This window comes from Diceros bicornis, chromosome 41, assembly GCF_020826845.1.
Source record: "Diceros bicornis minor isolate mBicDic1 chromosome 41, mDicBic1.mat.cur, whole genome shotgun sequence".
Lineage (NCBI taxonomy): Eukaryota > Metazoa > Chordata > Mammalia > Perissodactyla > Rhinocerotidae > Diceros > Diceros bicornis.
Window position 1 is genome coordinate 5,195,610 of NC_080780.1, and position 18,252 is coordinate 5,213,861.

An 18,252-nucleotide genomic window follows, 5' to 3' on the forward strand; every position below is an offset into this window, starting at 1 on the left:
AAGCTATCATATTATCTGTGAGTAACACACTTTTGTTTCACCATGTACCGTCCTTATACATCTTATTTTCTTGCCTTTCTGCTGCGGCTGAGATATCCTGAGCAGTGTTGAACAGAACTACTCATAGTGGTACCCCTTCTCATTGTCAATATTTAAAGAAAAACTTTACTATTTGTATATGTACAAATGTATACAAAAAGCATAACGTTTACAGTTTTTTTGTGTGTGAAGTGTGTTAAAATCTCCCATCATGATTGTGGATTTGTTTATTTCTTGTTTTAGTTCTGTCAATTCTGCCTTGTATATTTTTAGGCTACGCTTTCAGTGTATTTAGCATTATTTTAAATTTCTGATAACTTCATAGTTTCACGGATAGAAGAGATATCATTCTTTACCTCTCGTGATGCTTGGGTCTTAAAGCTGACTTGAACGTAGTTGGTCCAGCTCCCCCAGGCCAGTGTGTGCTGATACACTATTTCTATACCATTTCTTTTGCTCTTCCTGTGTTCTCATGTTTTTGCATGTATCTCTTAAAACAATGTATAGTTTGATGTTTTAAAATCCAATTTGAAAATCTTTGTCTTTAATTAGAGTGGTTGGTGTATTTATTAATTGGAATCATTGATGTTTTGGGGTTTAAATATATTATTTAGCTTTCTTTTCACCATGCCTCTTCTATCTTTCTTTTCCCCTTTCTCATTTCCTCTTAGATTAATTGCTTTAAATTTTTTTTTTCTCTGAATTAGCTTGGCTATTCTACCTTCTTTTATTATTCTTTAGTAGTTAACTCAGCATAGAATGTGTACCATCTGCTAATCAGCATCTGTATTATTTGATATTTTAATCCTTTTCCTGGGATAATTCATTTTACTCCTCCCTTACTTATTGGTTATTTTAATTATACTTATTATACAATATATTAAATATAATTACATATTGTTGTATGAGCAAGAAATCATTATTTCTGTTTGATAAATGTCCATTTATATTTATCCACATATTGAACATTTCACTGCCCTCATTTCCCCTGCATCTGAACTTTGACCAGTCATCATTTTCCCTCTGCTTTTAGAATATTCTACCCTTTATTAATTCCTTTCCTGTAGATGTTGGTGACAAATTTTCTCTATTTGTGGCTGTTTGAAAACTTTTTATTTCATCTACATTTTTAAAAGTTATTTTCACTAGGTATAGTATTCTAAGCTTGGAGTTATATTCTTTCAGCACTTTAAAAATACCATTCCATTTTTTTCCCCCCAGGATTCCATTGTTTCTGAGTGAATCAGTTGTCAGCCCAATTTTTGATTTTTTTTTTTCTGGTTATGTCTATAATTTATTTTTGTCTTTGTTTTTCAGTGTTTTTAATATGATTAACCTAGGTTAGTCCCCTCTTCATCATACTTTCTTAAGGTTGCTTGAGACTTTGGTTTGATATATTTCATAAGTTCTAGAAAGTTCTTAGCCTTTATCTCTTCAAATATTGCTTTCATTCAATTTTTCTTCTACTTCTGGGACTCATATTACATATATGTTAGTCTTGCTCATGGAATCCTCTATTACTTGCTTTTCTGTATTTTCCCTACTTTTGTCATTCCATGCTTCATTCTGAATATTACCTTTTTGATCTATCATGTAGTTTGCTGATTTTCTCTTTATGTGTGTTTAATCTGTTGTTAAATCCATTCAATTAGTCTCTAATTTTTGTTATTAGTTCCATAAATTTTATTTTGTTCTTTTATATCATTTCCAGTTCTCTGCCAAAATTTTCAATCTTTTCTTTGACCTCATTAAAAATAAGAATGGTTAACTTAAGGTCTTTATCCAATAACTCTTAGTTAAGAATTCCTATATATGCCTTTCTATAGTTTATTTCCTTTGAATTTCATTCTAGCTATCTGGTTATTTTTAACTGTGTTCCATAAATTGTGTATTTGAAATATTGTTTGCAAAAAAGTAATTTGAAGCCTGGAATGACGCGGTGTTTTTTTGAAGAGAATTTGCTTTTCTTTTGCAGGGGTACCTGACAAAATGGCAGTCTGGCATCACTGCAGTTCACTCTCAGGAAGTGAGATCATTGGAAGCTACGTGAGGACCTGACACTCCTGTTCCAACCTGGACAGTGGAAGATTCCCCAGGACCTTTCCTCTGGGGATCCTGACCAGCACCAAGCTTTCCCTCTGGACTTTCAGGGTTGTGAAATCACCATGCAACCTCTTTTCTTCCCAGACTTCCCAAGGGCACAGGGAAAACCAATTCCAAATGTGGGGCTTTGAATCCTGGGCTGCTCCCTTCTCTTGCATCAGCATGGCTTAGTCTTAAGTAACTTATTAGCACTCAAGTGCCTGCATTAAAATTGCTGAGATGTATTTTCGCCAACAGTTTTGAAAGTCCTCATCAAAACAGTTGATCCAAATCACCCAGTCTACCATTACCTGAAGCCCGTGCAAGTTTAAATGATGTGTTTACTCCTCCACCCGACCCACGGAGTTCATTCTCTGTGACACAGACACTCTGTCCTGTTCATGTTTACTTCCAGCCTTCCATCTAGCACAGTTCCTGGAACATTGTGGGCACTGCACAAATGTGTACAGAAGGAGTGATGGAAAGAAACAAGGAAAAAAGGAGACAAAAGTCATCAGACTTTGTCCAGGAGGCTCACAGGAAATTGTTTCCATAATAATTCAAAGTGCATGTAATTCTTTTTCCTGGGTAATTCCAGTCTAATTCTGCCCCGGGAGAAGATTCTTCCTTGCCTTTTAGATGCAGACCTCTCACTATCTATGTGTCCTTTCTCAGAAACATCTCTGATCTTCACATCTTAATAACTTGTCAATTAAGGGCCTAAGGTTTGAGATTTATTTCAGATCTATAATTAGTTCTGTAAAGAAAGCAAATGTCTCAAATCTGAAAATACCTTTCATTTTCACATAATTCTGTGCTTGGAAGATGTTAATAATATTTTTACAAGCCTTTAAGAATAGAGTGAAACATGTCAAAATCATTGACAAAATGATCTTGCTTTTGTGGCACAGATGTGAAAATTAAATAGCTGTCCTTTAATAGATTTTACTTCATAGGTGAAAGGAAAAAGTATCTGACTCCTTTTCTCATTAAACTATCAAAATTTTCCTGCTATTTGTGTAGCAGCTGTTAAACTTCTTTCCCCTAATAAGTCTTCTTTGATTTACTTCTTCTATTTTGTGGTGTCATTTCCCCTTCAAAACTCAGGGGTGTTTACAATACCCTCTGGCAAAGGAAAGTCCACTCCATAAGGAACAGCAGTTAAAAGTCTGCAGTTTGAGTTGCTGAAATCAGTTTTGAGCTTGTGCTTTAATCAATATGGAGGGGACAGGTAACATGGTTATGTTTGCAACATTCCTGACTTAATCAGTGAGTTAAAATGGTTCTGCTCTTTTAAAACCATAATTCAGAAAACACCCTAAGGTCTTTAAAGACTCTAAGACATGAAGCTCATAAACTTTTCGTCTTCTGGAGTGAAGAGGAGCCTCCAGCACACTTTGACTGATAGGTTTCTACATTTCAAGTACCTATTTGGTACCTAACTCACTCCTGGCCATCAGACTCCCTGCCATAACTCTGCCAGGTCTGCTGGAAAAACGACTACCTCAGAGTGTTACAGGCAGAGGATGGAAGGCTTTAACTGTTTCCTGCCACTATCATTACTCAGTGAGAACCCAGACCCAGACCTAATAGTGTCGTGACAAATGTGGAAACGCACATTCATTCATTTGCTCAACGAGTGTGTGTTGAATATCTTCTCTGTGCTCATGGAAAAAATAAACACTTCTCTGAAATGGTAACAACTGAGCTCAGAACTAAATGATAACTTAGAGGAAACCGTGGGAAGACCTGGGAGATGGAAACAAAGACTGGGTTTCAGCAGTGAGGCTGGCCATTAGAGGAACAGGAAGGAAAACAATGTGGCTAGAATGCTGTGAGAAAGGGATGGAGACAAGGCCAGGGAGGCCAGATGGGGTCAAGTCAGGTGGCCATGTAGATTTGGGAAAAGAAGCTCTGATTTTATTCTAAGAGCGATGGAAAGCTGAGGAAATTTTAAAATCTGAGGTCCTGCTTACATTTTTATTTTATTTTATTCTTTTAATACAATTATTTAATTTTTAAAATTTATTTTATTGAGGTCACATTGGTTTATAACATTATGTAAATTTCAGGTGTACATCATTATATTTCAGCTTCTGTATAGTCTGCATCATGTTCACCACCAAAAGTCTGATTTTCATCCGTCACCATAAACATGTGCCCCCTTACCCCTTTCACCCTCCCCTCACCCTCTTCCCCTCTGGTAACTACCAATCTGTTCTCCTTATTTAAGTGTTTGTTTGTTTATTTCCCACATATGAGTGAAGGCAAAGGGACCTTTTAAAAATGTAAGCAGTCATACGGTAATTGTCCTCTGCCGTGAGAAGATTTCATAAGAAGCTATGAGTGGGGGATGTAGCGGTGGCCTAGGGAAGTGGTCATGGTGGTCTGGGCTAGAATGTTGTGGTGGTAAATTTTGTATGTCAGCTTGTCTGGGCCACAGTACCCAGGTGTTTGCTCAAACATTATTCTAGATGTTTCTATGAAGGTGTTTTATAAGTGAAATTAACGTTTAAATCAGTAAACTGAGTAAAGCAGACTACCCTCCACAATGTGGGTGGGCCTCATCCAATCAGTTGACAGACTTAAGAGAAAAGATTGAGTCTCCCCAAGGAAGAGGGAATTCTGCCTCCAGATGGCCCTCAGACTCAAGCTGCAACATCAACTCTTCTAGGGTCTCAAGCCTGCTGGCCTGCCCTGCAGATTTTAGACTTGTTAGCCCCCATAATCACATGAGCCAATTCCTTAAAATCAATCAATCTTTGTCTACACTCACACACCCTATTCTATTTCTTTGATGAACCCTTACTGATACAAATGTTTACAGAGACATGCAGAGAAAGGAGATATATTCAACAGATTTGGGGATTAGAACCACAAATATTGGCTGAGATATTGCCTGTGGGAATCAGAGAAAGAGAGAAGACAAGCTTGGCTCCTACATTTGGGAAGAGCAGACTTGAAGTAAGTGATGCCATTTCCTGAGATGAGAAAGAGGGCGGGGATAGCAGTTGTGGCTGTGGGGGTTAGTGAGGATCTGTGGGGGTTAGTGAGTGCCAGTGGGGGCCAGTGGAGTCAGTGGGAATTAGAGGAAGTGTTAAAGAATTGTTCTGGACCTGTGGAGTTTGAAATCCTGATTGTCAAAATGGAGACATCGTGTGAGCAAATGTGTATATAGAAACGTGTCCTGAGGCTTTGGAGAGAGCATGGAATTTGACATCCAGTATCACAGGTCCAAATCTTGGCTTTGACATTTACAGAATCTGTGCACATTGCTTAGGCCTGTTGATCCTGATTCCTTCTTATATATTTGAGGTAAAAGTAATATCTATGTCACAGAATATATATATATATATATATTTGTGAGGAAGATCAGCCCTAAGAAGCTAACCTTCTTATATATTTGAGATAAAAGTAACGTCTATGTCACAGAATTTTTTTTTTTTGTGAGGAAGATCAGCCCTAAGCTAACTTCCATGCCAATCCTCCTCTTTTTGCTGAGGAAGACCAGCCCTGAGTTAACATCTATTGACAATCCTCCTCCTTTTTTCTCTTTTTCTCCCCAAAGCCCCAGTAGATAGTTGTATGTCATAGTTGCACATCCTTCTAGTTGCTGTATGTGGGACTCCGCCTCAGCATGGCCAGACAAGTGATGCATCAGTGGGCTCCCAGAATCCAAACCTGGGCAGCCAGTAGTAGAGTGCACACACTTAACTTCTAAGCCACGGGGCTGGCCCCTCACAGAATGTTTTTGAGGTAACATTGCAAAAATTCATATTTTAGTGTAAAAAGATACAAAGGCCATATAAATGCCAATTATGCATGCAAGCAAATATTTGATTTGATAAAGGTAAGAGCACAGGACAGTGTTGTTGGTTGTGTTGTTCATCATTCATTGGATGCTACAGGTTAAATGTGGGTTTTTTCTCATTTATTAATTTAAATTAGAGCTGGGCTATCAGGAAGACACTGCTTGATGACTGGCCCCAAGGCATCAAATGGATTCCAGTTTCCCTGCAGACTACAGATGAGGGCGAGCATCGACTTCACAACAGCAGGCCCTTGTCCCAGCATGGTGCTTCTCAAATGATCTGTGTTAAAAGACCCTTTTCCTTTATTTTATCCCTTAACCAATAGATGGATCAATACTTAAAAAAATAGAATAAAAATAAAATATTAGCGACATAATTTTAAAAATGACAAAAAACCCACATACTACAAGCCCTAATTATTTATAATTATATTCAATATACATAACATTAGTCTGTGAAATGGCTATAAAAGTTATGAAGTGCTTCATCTCCATTTTTGTGTTTGTCTAGACGAAAACCCAGAGTAGGTAATTCACCCACTGTGAGCTCTGGACCTACACTTGAGCAGCACCACCAGGAAACAATTCTCAGAAATATTTGAGGTAGAGTCCTCAGGGAACAGACAGAGTTTACGGTCACGTGTTTGATGAGGGCGCAGAGATGTAGTTTGAGTGTTCAGGGGCAGGTGACCTTACTTTTTGGTCGAGGGCTGAGGTCTGGGGAACTCAGGTCTTGCTAGGTAATCAAGGCCTTCGCCCGAGAAGTGGGGCAAGGTGGGTGGGGCAGGCCCTGTGGCCACACATCACTCCTGCTAGCCTGTTAGCACTTTGCTTTTGTCTGGGAGCTTGGCCAAGAACGGGAGGTAAGCAAGAATGAACTGCCCACGTGCCAACCTGGCAGGGCCTTCCAGTTTTGCTCTCTCTTTGAGGATGGATTAAAGACAATTAATTCTACACAGTGGAGACCCAGCTTTACGCTGCAAAGAGCCCAGCTTCCTGACCCAAGACAGGCACGGGGATCTGATGGAGGCAGGCGGCAGCCTGGGGTCTGCCCACACCCCAGCCCAGGGGGGCCGGCCCAGGGTCAGGGGGGCCAAGCGTGAGAGGGCAGCCACTTCACTGTCTCTATTTCGTGGTTGACTCTACTGGTTCTAGAGCACTCCGTTGTTGACTAATTAAAGTCTAATGACAGGAGTTGCCTTTGTAAGATGCCAACAAATAATATCACTTTCTCTGAAAGAGGATTTTTCTCGCTAAGAAAGGAAAAGTTTAATTGTTCGGGCCCTCAGAACAGTAATGGATTTGAGAAGAAAAGTAGGTAACCAAGCTGGTTAACCTGGGAGTAGGACCAGGAAAGACACAGTTTCCTTTGCCTCCCACAAGTCAGGAGCGACTCCCAACGTGTGCCAAGCTGCTCTCTCTAGATAGTATGCTGGGGAGGAGTTTGGATCTGATCCGAGTCAAGCGCGGGAAGCCAGGTTGGGTCACCAAGTGCAGAAAACTTGCCTAAGCTACTGTTTATTTTTTTAAGGAAAAAAATTCAGGTATCGTTTGTTCATTTACTTCCGTTTGAGGCAATTAAAAGAAACATATAGACAATAGTAGAATTAAGGCAAAAGTGGAAGAAATCCAGATGAAGATAAAATAAAAATAAAAACCAGTGTTAGGGTCATATGGCACATAAAATGCATAGCCTAGAGTCCTGTAGTGTTTCTATGAGTCGGCTATGAATGGATTCCTAGGTCCCTAATACCCAACACTGGAGGGTAGTTTGGAGTCTCGCATCTACGTGAGCAAGCTAACTAGTGGTCTAGAAGCACTGCTTTCCTGAAATGAAGACATGAGAAGTTTATTCCCTGCAGCCTCATAAAGGGGATATGGTGTGGTACAGAGATGTTTGGCTCTCTATTCTTTTAAATACTAAACAAAAGCTGTTTTCAAGTGAACTGATCTCATAGCGCATAAAAATGTCATTTAGCTGCATGCTTTATCGTGCTCTCCTTTAAATGCAGTAACTATGTGCCATGCCTTGCACCCAACTCAGAAAGTAGTGCAGAGATTATTCTGTTATTTAAGTGCATTAAAATGCATGCATGGTGTTTAGAAATGCAAATCATTTAGACAGACTCTTTGATTAACTCTGGCTTTATTCCAAATGGTTATAATAGAGTCTCTTGCACATAAATAAAATATTATGATGACAAGACAACGATCTCTGGAAAACATTCGAGAGGTCCAACATGAGGAGGTGTTGAAACAGAAATCTGGGCTCTTTAAAGGGACGTTTGAAAAATAGCATCAAGGGCTTCTTCTTCAGCTGCTGCCTTAGTGGGAGAAGGACTCCGTGGATAAATTTCCTCTTTCTAATACACAGGGCGGTTTCATTCTTCTAACGCATCTGGGTGGGAAGCAAAGATGATGCATCACTTTGATTTATAATTCTAGTAATCCATTTTGTTCATGGTTGCTTTTCTAACACTTCGGGATGAATTTTAGTACAATTCTGCCCACGTGCCCTTTTTAACAAAGTAGGTGTGGAAAACAATAGAAAGTTATTCTTAACTAGCTAAATCTCCAAAAATATAAAAAAAAATCTCTGGAAATATGATGTGTGTGTGTATAAATAGCTATAATCAACTATCACTAGAAAATGTCACATTGCTTAAGCTATAATATTTAAGATATCTTTTTATTCATTTAAAAAATAATTTATAAAAAAAAAAGTAAACTATGCCATAGTTCCTCTGCTTTTAGATTTCTTTCCAAGCCGTTTCCAAATATAATTATTTTACGTGACAATAGTTTTAGATTATTTGATTTTGTTTTTCATATTTGTTGGATAATACTCTACAACTACGTTTTCATGTGTCTTTCTTAAAATCATTTTAGTGGTTCAATACACCATAATTTGCTTAAGTGTTCTACGAGTGGTAAGATTGTCTCCAGTTTTCACTTTCATGTTGAGTGTAAAGCTCTGGGTCAGCAGCAGCCCTCCTCACATCATTTCTGTTCTGGGACCAACTGAACAAGCAGCCCTGATCTGGAACTCTACTCGTCTCATAGAAGACCAAATAAAACACACGGCAGAATCGCTCAACGTGTCTCAGAGTTTATGCTCAGAAGTGGCTCACGTAACTACCCATATTATTTCAGTGAGCAGAGCAATTGAGATGGCCAAGTCTGAAGTCACTAAGACAGAAAGTGAAATCCATCCCCATGGAGAAGCAAGTCATTTAACAATAACACAATCTAGTGCAACCATCATGCGTTCCTGTTGCTCTGAGACATCATCTATTACATTTTAAGGCAGTATTCAATGCCGAACTACATTTTTTTTGGTATAATCTTTTATAATCTATCTTCTTTCCTTTCCCACTTTTCAGCTTCCTTAGCTAAAAAGTTTGGATAAATTATGTCATCATTTAATCTTTAATATTAAATGTCTCTGGTGAATTGGGCCAGACATTGCCACTTAGTTAATAATATGTGAACTATTCTGGGACTAGACACAACTCAGGAAAAAATCTCTTGTTGTGAGAACTGTATTGGAGAGCTACTAATTTTACAGCTAAAGATACAAACACAAGTATAACCGTATCCAGAGCATGAATGGGTCAGGGTGTAAATAGAATCCAGAAAGTACAATTTCTGTGATTCTTTTATGAATTTACGCCATTGCCCTTTAGAATTCGGTCCTTGCTTTCCCACTCGCCAACAAGAAGCAGCATTCATTATTTCATGACTTAACTCTTTTAGTTTTAGTCAATCTTTAAAAAGTATTAGTCATTTCTAAATTCATGTTTAGACACTGGAACAAACAATGCACAAGAAATTAGATAAAATTGACCATGAATTAATATTTTCAGGGCTGCATCATCACCCTTCAAAATTTTACGTACTTGATGAATAGTCAGGGCTAAAGTTCTCAATAATGACGTGCTGAAAGGCACCATTTATTTCCTGACCTTTACTAAAGCATTCCTATTCCCCTTTCCAACAAGCAGAAATCTTATCTTTGGTGATTATTTTCTATAATATTGAGGCTAACTTTCAATGTTTTTCACAATCTTTCAAATGCAAATTGTATTGCTCATTAAAATTAGCATTTGCAAAGTCACTGGAGGAAAATATAGCTTTAACAATTATATTAAAATTTTAAAAATATTTTATTATGTCAATATTAAAAACAATATAATTCCAGCTTTTAAGGAAAAAAAATCACTTCATAATCCTCTTATCTCTCTGTTTTTGTTTTCACATTCTCATCTCTGTTTTTTTCTACAAGCATATATAGGTTTTACATATTTATAACTATAGCACAGTTACCATTTGTATTCTTGTTTGGTTACTTTATACTAACATAATCTTTTTTCTCGTGTTAATACACAGTCTTTAAAATTATTAACAGCTACACCATATTTTGTCAGGCCAATAAGCCAACTTGTATAATTAAATAATATCCTATTTTTGGAGATTTGCCTTATTTCCTATTTTTCATTAACACACAATACTAAATATAATGATTATTTTTATTCTTATGGGGTCTTTTTTGAGCAAAGTACTCATATTAATTCCCAGCAGTGACATTACTGGATTTGAATGCTTTCCAACTCTTGAAATTTATGACAAATTGCTTTTCTAAGACAAATATTTCAAATTATAGACCTGAACTATGTATTAGAATGTGTATTATTGAGCCATTGTCAATTGTAATTATTAAAAATTTTGCTACCTAATTTTAATCCTTTTGAGTTTAAACATTTTTTCTGTTCTTTAAGGTATTTTTATTATTGTTATTGTTATTAGCAGTAGTGTAAAATACTTAGGTGACATGTCTCCCTATGACTTTTATTTCTTGGGGTCTTGCCACTCAGTTACATACAAGATGCTCCAGCTATCTTTTGTCTCTGGTATGGATACTCTTTCTTTTAATTTTATATAATCAAATATGCTTATCAGTTTATTGATCTGTTAGCCAAAAGACAGAAACCTTTCCAGTTATTTGAACAGACAGAATTTAATATTCAAAATTGCTAACTAGGTATAAAAATGTTAAATACTGAAAGGGTATAGCCAGCCGTGGTTGCCTAGTGGTTAAGATCCTGCGGCTCAGGGTTCATTTCCTGGTCGGAAAAGCACACCACCCACCTGTTGGTTGTCATAGTGTGGCAGTTACGTGTGGCTGTGATGCTGAAAGCTCTGCCACTGGTATTTCAAATACCAGCAGGGTCACTCATGGTGGACAGGTTTCAGTGGAGCTTCCAGACTAAGACAGACTAGGAAGAAGGACGTGGCCACCCACTCCTGAAAAAATTGGCCATGAAGAATAGCAATGGAGTATTGTCGGATATAGTGCCTGAAGGCGAGAAGATGACGCAAAAAGACTAGGCAGAGTTCTGCTGTGTTGTTAGCGTGCTCCACGACGCTAACAACAAACTGAATGGGTAAAGAGTGAACTCTACGTTATCAGGGTGGTAGGTCCACAGGAAGGTGTGTGGGGGGATGAGGGATAACACAGACGGAAGCTCAGGCCCCTGAGGAGGGAGGGCTGGTCAGCTGGTGCTGCTATCTCTGAGCCCGACGGAGGTGCCCCTGAGCCTGCACCCCTGACCTTCCAAAGGAACTGCAGCTGCTGGAGTGAAGAGGCATCACTGTGGGGATACAACAGGACAAAACAGGAAGGAGCCTTTCACATCTCCTCTGGCCGGCAGTCCTCTCTCTTGGCACCGCTGGACAGAGAACTGGAAAGCAGGAAGGTGACTTGCAGGGTCCCAGCCCCAACCTCACAAAGCAGGGTATAGAGGAGGTGTTTGGAGCTGAGAGGAACAATTTAGTATCTGTAATAACACGCACTGGAAGAAGTTGGACCTCTAGAAATGTACATCGCACACGTACTCCCCTTCATTCTACAAGGAGAGAGAGAGCGAGAGAGATGGATATGCAGTTTGCCTATTTATACCTTTATATCTTTCTTTGTACCACAAAGGATTTTCCTCTTACCTACATTAGTGGAAAATCACTGTGTGTCTGGGTCTGTGTGAGATTTGAGAATTTATCTTATCTTGGATCACTTCTACAACCTCACTGAATCTCAGAAGAGACATTCAACAGGGCACATACTAGCTGAACACGTTTTCATTTCCTACTGGGCACTCTGCCTGTTGTCCCATCTTTTTGCCTTTCTTTATGGACTGAGCTGAAGACGTTAGACATGGGAGTGGTAACTTATATTGAATTGAGTAATAGACACTGGGCAAGTATGTTCCTTATTACCATATGCAATTTTTGAAGTTTCAGGTGAATATTTAGGACTTGAAATCACCGTGAGAGCACTACGGTGCTGATTCTTAGAATCAGCAAATTCTTTTTTTTTTTCTTGTCCCCAAACATAAATATTAGTTGAATGAATAAGTGGAAACCTTTTTACTTTCTGACCAAAAACTACCAGTTTTCTCTTTCGCCTCTGATTCCTTTGCTTGTACACATACTTATTCTGGAATCTTATGTGATATGATGTATTTAACCACATATTTTAGATATATTACCAAGTCAATAATGATAACACTATGTCATTATTTAAAGGCTGCACAGTATTTCAGTAAATTCTGTTTTGGACTTTAGTATTATTTTTAATTTTTGCTATTAAAATATGACTGTGAGAACTTCCCCTTTAAGTTCCCACATGTAAAGAGCTTAGAAGTTATCACTCTGTTCTTATGACAAGAAAAAAATAAACAAACTGATAATCAACAACTTCTTTTGGACCCATTGGAGAAGTAAGGTCACAGGGCAAACCATCACCACCAGATCTGGAAAGAAACACAAATACAGAGAATCACATCTGAGATGATCTTCGTGAGCAGAAGATGATGAAGCAGTAAATTGGTAGGAACACTTAAATAGTAACTTTGACCAGTTGCTAAAGGCAGAGTATAGACTGATATAAGAGAGAAATTTATGAGGTCTGTGGACTTGGGAAATTCCTTTCTTTATTTTTACCTCTAGGAACCCCACAAGTTCTTCCAGTGAAGAGCCAAGAAAAACCCTCCTATTTCTGACGAGGGGCCAGGGAGGGGAAATGTAACCATTTTGGAATACTCCCAGTGTGTTCTCCATAAGGAAGCCAACACTCCTAGGGAAAGGACTTCACCAGGGCCTTATCAGACCTGGGGGAAGGGAAATTTCCCAACTCCCACCCCTTCTAGCCTTCCTGTCTCACCTCGGGTGGGTGAAAAAGGTAAGAAATATTTTGAAAATCAACCCTGAGGGACACAGGCCCACTAAAAGACTGAGATTTAATCATCAGAACATAGAAAGCTCCCCTCCCATTCCATAGCACCCCATCAGCAGGCTCCAGTAGAATACCAGACTGAAAGGGCTACAAGGCTCCAATCTTATTTCAGAAGCAGTTTTTAGGAAAACCCAAAGATAACAGGAGAGGTAGGAAGAGGGACACTGGAAGAAATTGGTGCCTCTGTCACCTACAGCTACCACAAACATTAAACTCAGCCCAACTTGTAGCCAGATTAATGTAAACTTCACGCTGAAGATCTATTTACCTCATTTCCTGTTACCATCACGTCTGGCTTTCAACAAAAATTGCAAAACGTACTAAAAAGATAAATCCAGTCTGAGGAGAGTAAGCAACCAGACTCAGATATGATAGAGAATTTAGAATAATCAGTCAGGTAATTTAAATAACTATGATTAATATATACAGGATTTATATGAGGAAAGCTTTAAAACTCTGATGAAAGAAATCAAAGAAGATCTAGAAAAACGGAGAGATATTCTGTGTTCATAGATTGCAAAATTCAATATTGTTAAGATGTCAGTTCTTCTCAACTTTATCTATAGATTTGACACAATCCCAATCAAAGTCTCAGCAAGCTATTTTGTAGATATTGACAAATTAACTTTAACATTTATGAGGCAAAATTCCCAGAACAGCCAACATAATACTGAAATAGAACACAGCAGACGCATGGACACTGTCCCACTTCAAGAGTTAGTATAAAGCTACAGTAATCAAGATAGCTTAGTATTGGTGAAAATATAGATACATAGATCAATGAAACCAAAGAGAGACTCCAGAAATAGACCCACACAAATACAGTCAACTGATCTTTGATAAAGGAACAAAAGTAATTCGGTGGTAAAATGATAGTCTTTTCAACAGATGGTGCTGGCACAATTGGATGTCCATATGAAAAAATAAAATCTATATTAGACTTTCTACCTCACAGAAGTTAACTCAAAATGGATCATATATCTAAATATAAAATGCAATACTGTAAAACTTCTAAGATAAAAACATAGTAGAAATTCTATATGAGCTTGGTTTTGGCAATGAGTTTTTACACATAACCCAAAAGCATGGTACATGAAAGAAAAAATAATAAATTAGACTTTATTAAAATTAAAAACTTCTGCTCTTTGCAAGACACTGTTAAGAGATAAGAAGACAGGCTACAAATTTGGAGAAAATATTTACAACATATATATCTGCAAAGGCTATATTTCCAAAATATACAAAGAACTATGAAAACTCAACAGTAAAGAAAAAAATACCCAGTTAAACAACTGGCAAAAAACAAGTACCTCACCAAAGCAGATATACATATGGCATATGACCATATGTAAATATGCTCATCATCCTTTGTTGTCAAGGAATTGTAAATTAGATACCCCTATACACTTATGAGAATGACTAATGTCCAAAACACCAAACGCTAATGAGGCTGCAGAGCAACAGGAAATCTCATTCACTGCTGGTGGAAATGCAGAATGTTAGGGCCACTTTAGAAGACAGTTTGGTAATTGCATACAAAGCTAAGCAGTCTTGCTATGATTCAGCAATTGATTGAGTGGCTAATCAATCCGAACCAATTGGTTTGAAACTTTATGTTCTCACAAAAACCTGTACAAATGTTTACAGCAGCTTTAGCCATCTATAATGGCCAAAGACTAGAAACACTCAAGATGCTTTCTGTAGGTCAATGGATAAACATTGTACATCATACAATGAAATATTATTTATCAACAAAAAGAAATGAGCTATCAAGCCATGAAAAGTCATGGAGGAAACTTAATATGTGTTCCTAAGTGAAAGATGCCGGTATAAGAAGGCTACATTTTTTGTGATTCCAATTATATGATATTATGGGAAAGGCAAAACTGTAGATGCAGTAAAACGATTAGTGATGTCTAGGGGTCCAGGAGGAGGGGGAAAGAATGAATACATGAAACACAGGGGAATTCTAGGGATGCAAAATGTATGAAACTGTGAAGGTGGATATAAGGCATTATGTGCTTGACAAAAACCACAGGACTTTATAGCATGAAGAATGAAGCTTAATGTATGAAAATTAAAAAAAAAATCATTTAGGAAGTTGGGGGTCCAAGAAGGAATGCAGGCTGTGAGAAGTGAATCTAATTGTGTTACAAATGTGTGACACAATCTCAGCGAAGGGGGTGGGAAGAGGAGGTGTTGATATAGGTGACTTTGGAAATGAATGGAGTCTGTAAGGACCAGAGGCAAAAGGAACTGCGTGTAAGCAGAGTGAGTACTCTGGTTGACAGCACTCCTTTCCTGAGAGTATGGGTTAACAATCCTATATTGTTATACACACATACTGAAACTGAATCATTAAGTAAATGGACAGCAGAGGGTGGGAGCCAAGTTTCTCATTTTTGGAGTGGGATTTTACAGCTAAGGAAGTGTGGAAGCTGGAGAAATCCATATGGTAATGTTTTAGTAAAGACAGTGTGAGTCATGTCTACCTTAATATAGTAATAGATGGTTATGTATAGGCATATTTATAGTTGTACGTGTATACGAGAGGTAGAATAAACACATGTATTTTTTGCTCTGTTGGTTGGAGGGGTGTGAAACAAAAAATGTTCCAGTAACGACAATTACATCTAGTACCGAGATCTTGGTTTCTAGTACCATTCTCCAGTATAAGGAATCAGGGCTCCTTGGAGAGGTGATTAATTTGTGAAGGAAATATACAGGATGAGCCTTGTGGTGCTAGAAAGTAAGGAAGCTCTCACACACACAATCAGTTGAACACACACATATGCACGCACACACACCTCACACGCATGCACACATGCATACACATACACTCACACATCTGCATGCATGAACACATAGATGCACACACACTCTCACACACCCACATGCGCACACATGCACTTACATACACTCACACTGTATGCACATGCACACACTTACACACATTCACACGTGCACACACATTGTTGGAGCACGTCAAAAGAGCACAGAAGCCAGCTGATAGTGCTCTCAATGTCTAAAACTGGAACAATTTAACATCAAAATATATGAAGTAGTCATGGATTATAAATCAGAGTATAAAAAAAACATCCTTGAGCCCATACTGATATAAATAAGTGATTGAACAAATTAATAAATGGAGGAGTATACACAAATGTCCCATGTGGAAGAATTCCAAGTTATTATGTAGATGCTCCACCATCTGGGGGCGGTATACTTCCCTGCTCCTCAGGTGCGGACTGCACAGAGGGACTTCCTTCCAAGCTGTACAGTATGGAAAGCAGGGAGAGGAGTAACTTTATGGTGGAGAAACATGAAACACAAAACCCCAGCCAGGTGATCCAGGTCAACATGATCAGTCATAAATAACGTTGACACTGTGTACCCTTGATATGCTGTGATACAAACGGCACTCTACCTCTGTGGTCTTCTTCCTAATAACCCATAACCCCAGTCTTAACGTGAGAAGATTATCAGACAGATTTTATTCCTCAAAATTGCTCAAGGACATTAAAACAAGGAATAAAAACAGAAAAACAAGGAAAGTCTGAGAAAATGCCACAGCCAAGAGGAGCCTAAAGAGACATGACAATCAGATGTAATGTGGTATTGGAGATGGGATCCTGGAACAGAAAGTGGATGTTAGGTAAATACAAAAAAAATCTAAATAAATTATGGACTTTCATTAAAAATAATATACAAATATTGGTTTATTAATTGTAAAAAAATTATAATACTAATTTAATATGGGAATAATAATAGAGGAAACAATGTGGGGTATAGGGGAACTCTGTACTACCTTCTCTATTTTTCTATAAATCTAACTGTTCTAGAAAATAAAGTCTGCTAAAAATGGCTACAGTGAATGTCTTTATGTATATATCTCTGTGAGTTTTGTTTATTTCTTTGTGATACATCCCTAGAAGTGATATTTCTTTGTGTAAAGATTTGCTTCTTATTAGTTTGGATATGATTTAAAATACGGCTTGATTGCTTTCCGGAGAAATTTTATCAATTTACAATCACAGCAAGAGTGCATTAGATCACCTGATTCACATGCTATTGCCAATCCTGGGTATCATTAATTTAAAAATAAGTTTTTCAAGTAAAAATATTTCACTAAAATATTATTAATGTGGTCGAACATCTTTCTATGTTGTTTATTTGACACTACCTCTGAAAATTTATGTGCTTATATACTAATTTCCAAACCCAGTCCCCTAAACCTCCAACATTCACAAATTTATTCTTTTCAGCCCTGAAGTGGTCCTTGTTTCTTCCTGTCAGCACTTCTCACATAGCTTTGCCTACTAATCTACCCAGAACAGACCTCATGATGGGCAACATCCCCAAATTTCACTACAGTGTGCAAGTGTCACTTTCACACCACCTCTAGTTTCTTGCATGCTGCCTCTCAGTTGAAGACTCTGGCTCCATCGGAGGAGACTAAAGCTATCTGACATGATTTCCCTCAAATTTTAGATTATAGTAACATGGTACTTTTATCAAAACTAAGAAACTAACATTGGTACAATGCTATTAACTAAAATGGAGAATTTATTCGAATTTCACCAGGTTGTACGTTAATATCCAATCTAGGATACCATGTTGCATTTAGTCGTCATGTTTTCTTAGTCTCCACCAATCTGTTACAGCTTCTCAGTTTTTCTTGCTTTTCATGCCTATGACACATTTGGAGAGTGCTAGTCAGGAAATTTGTAAAATGTCCTCCAAAATATGGATTTGTCTGTTTTCCCCAAATTAGACAAGGGTTATGGATTTGGGGGAAAAATACACAGAGACAAATTGCCTTTCTCATTGCATCATATCAGAGTACACATGATATGAACAGATTTATCACTGGTGATATTAACTTGATCATTTGATTTAGTTATTTTTCCAGTGAAAGTTGCTATTTTTCTCATTCAAATCTCTTTTTGTTAGATATGACTCACTGAGTCCAGCCTGTACTCAAGGGCAGGGGAATTCAGCTCTATCTTCCAGAGGGAGAAGTAGCATA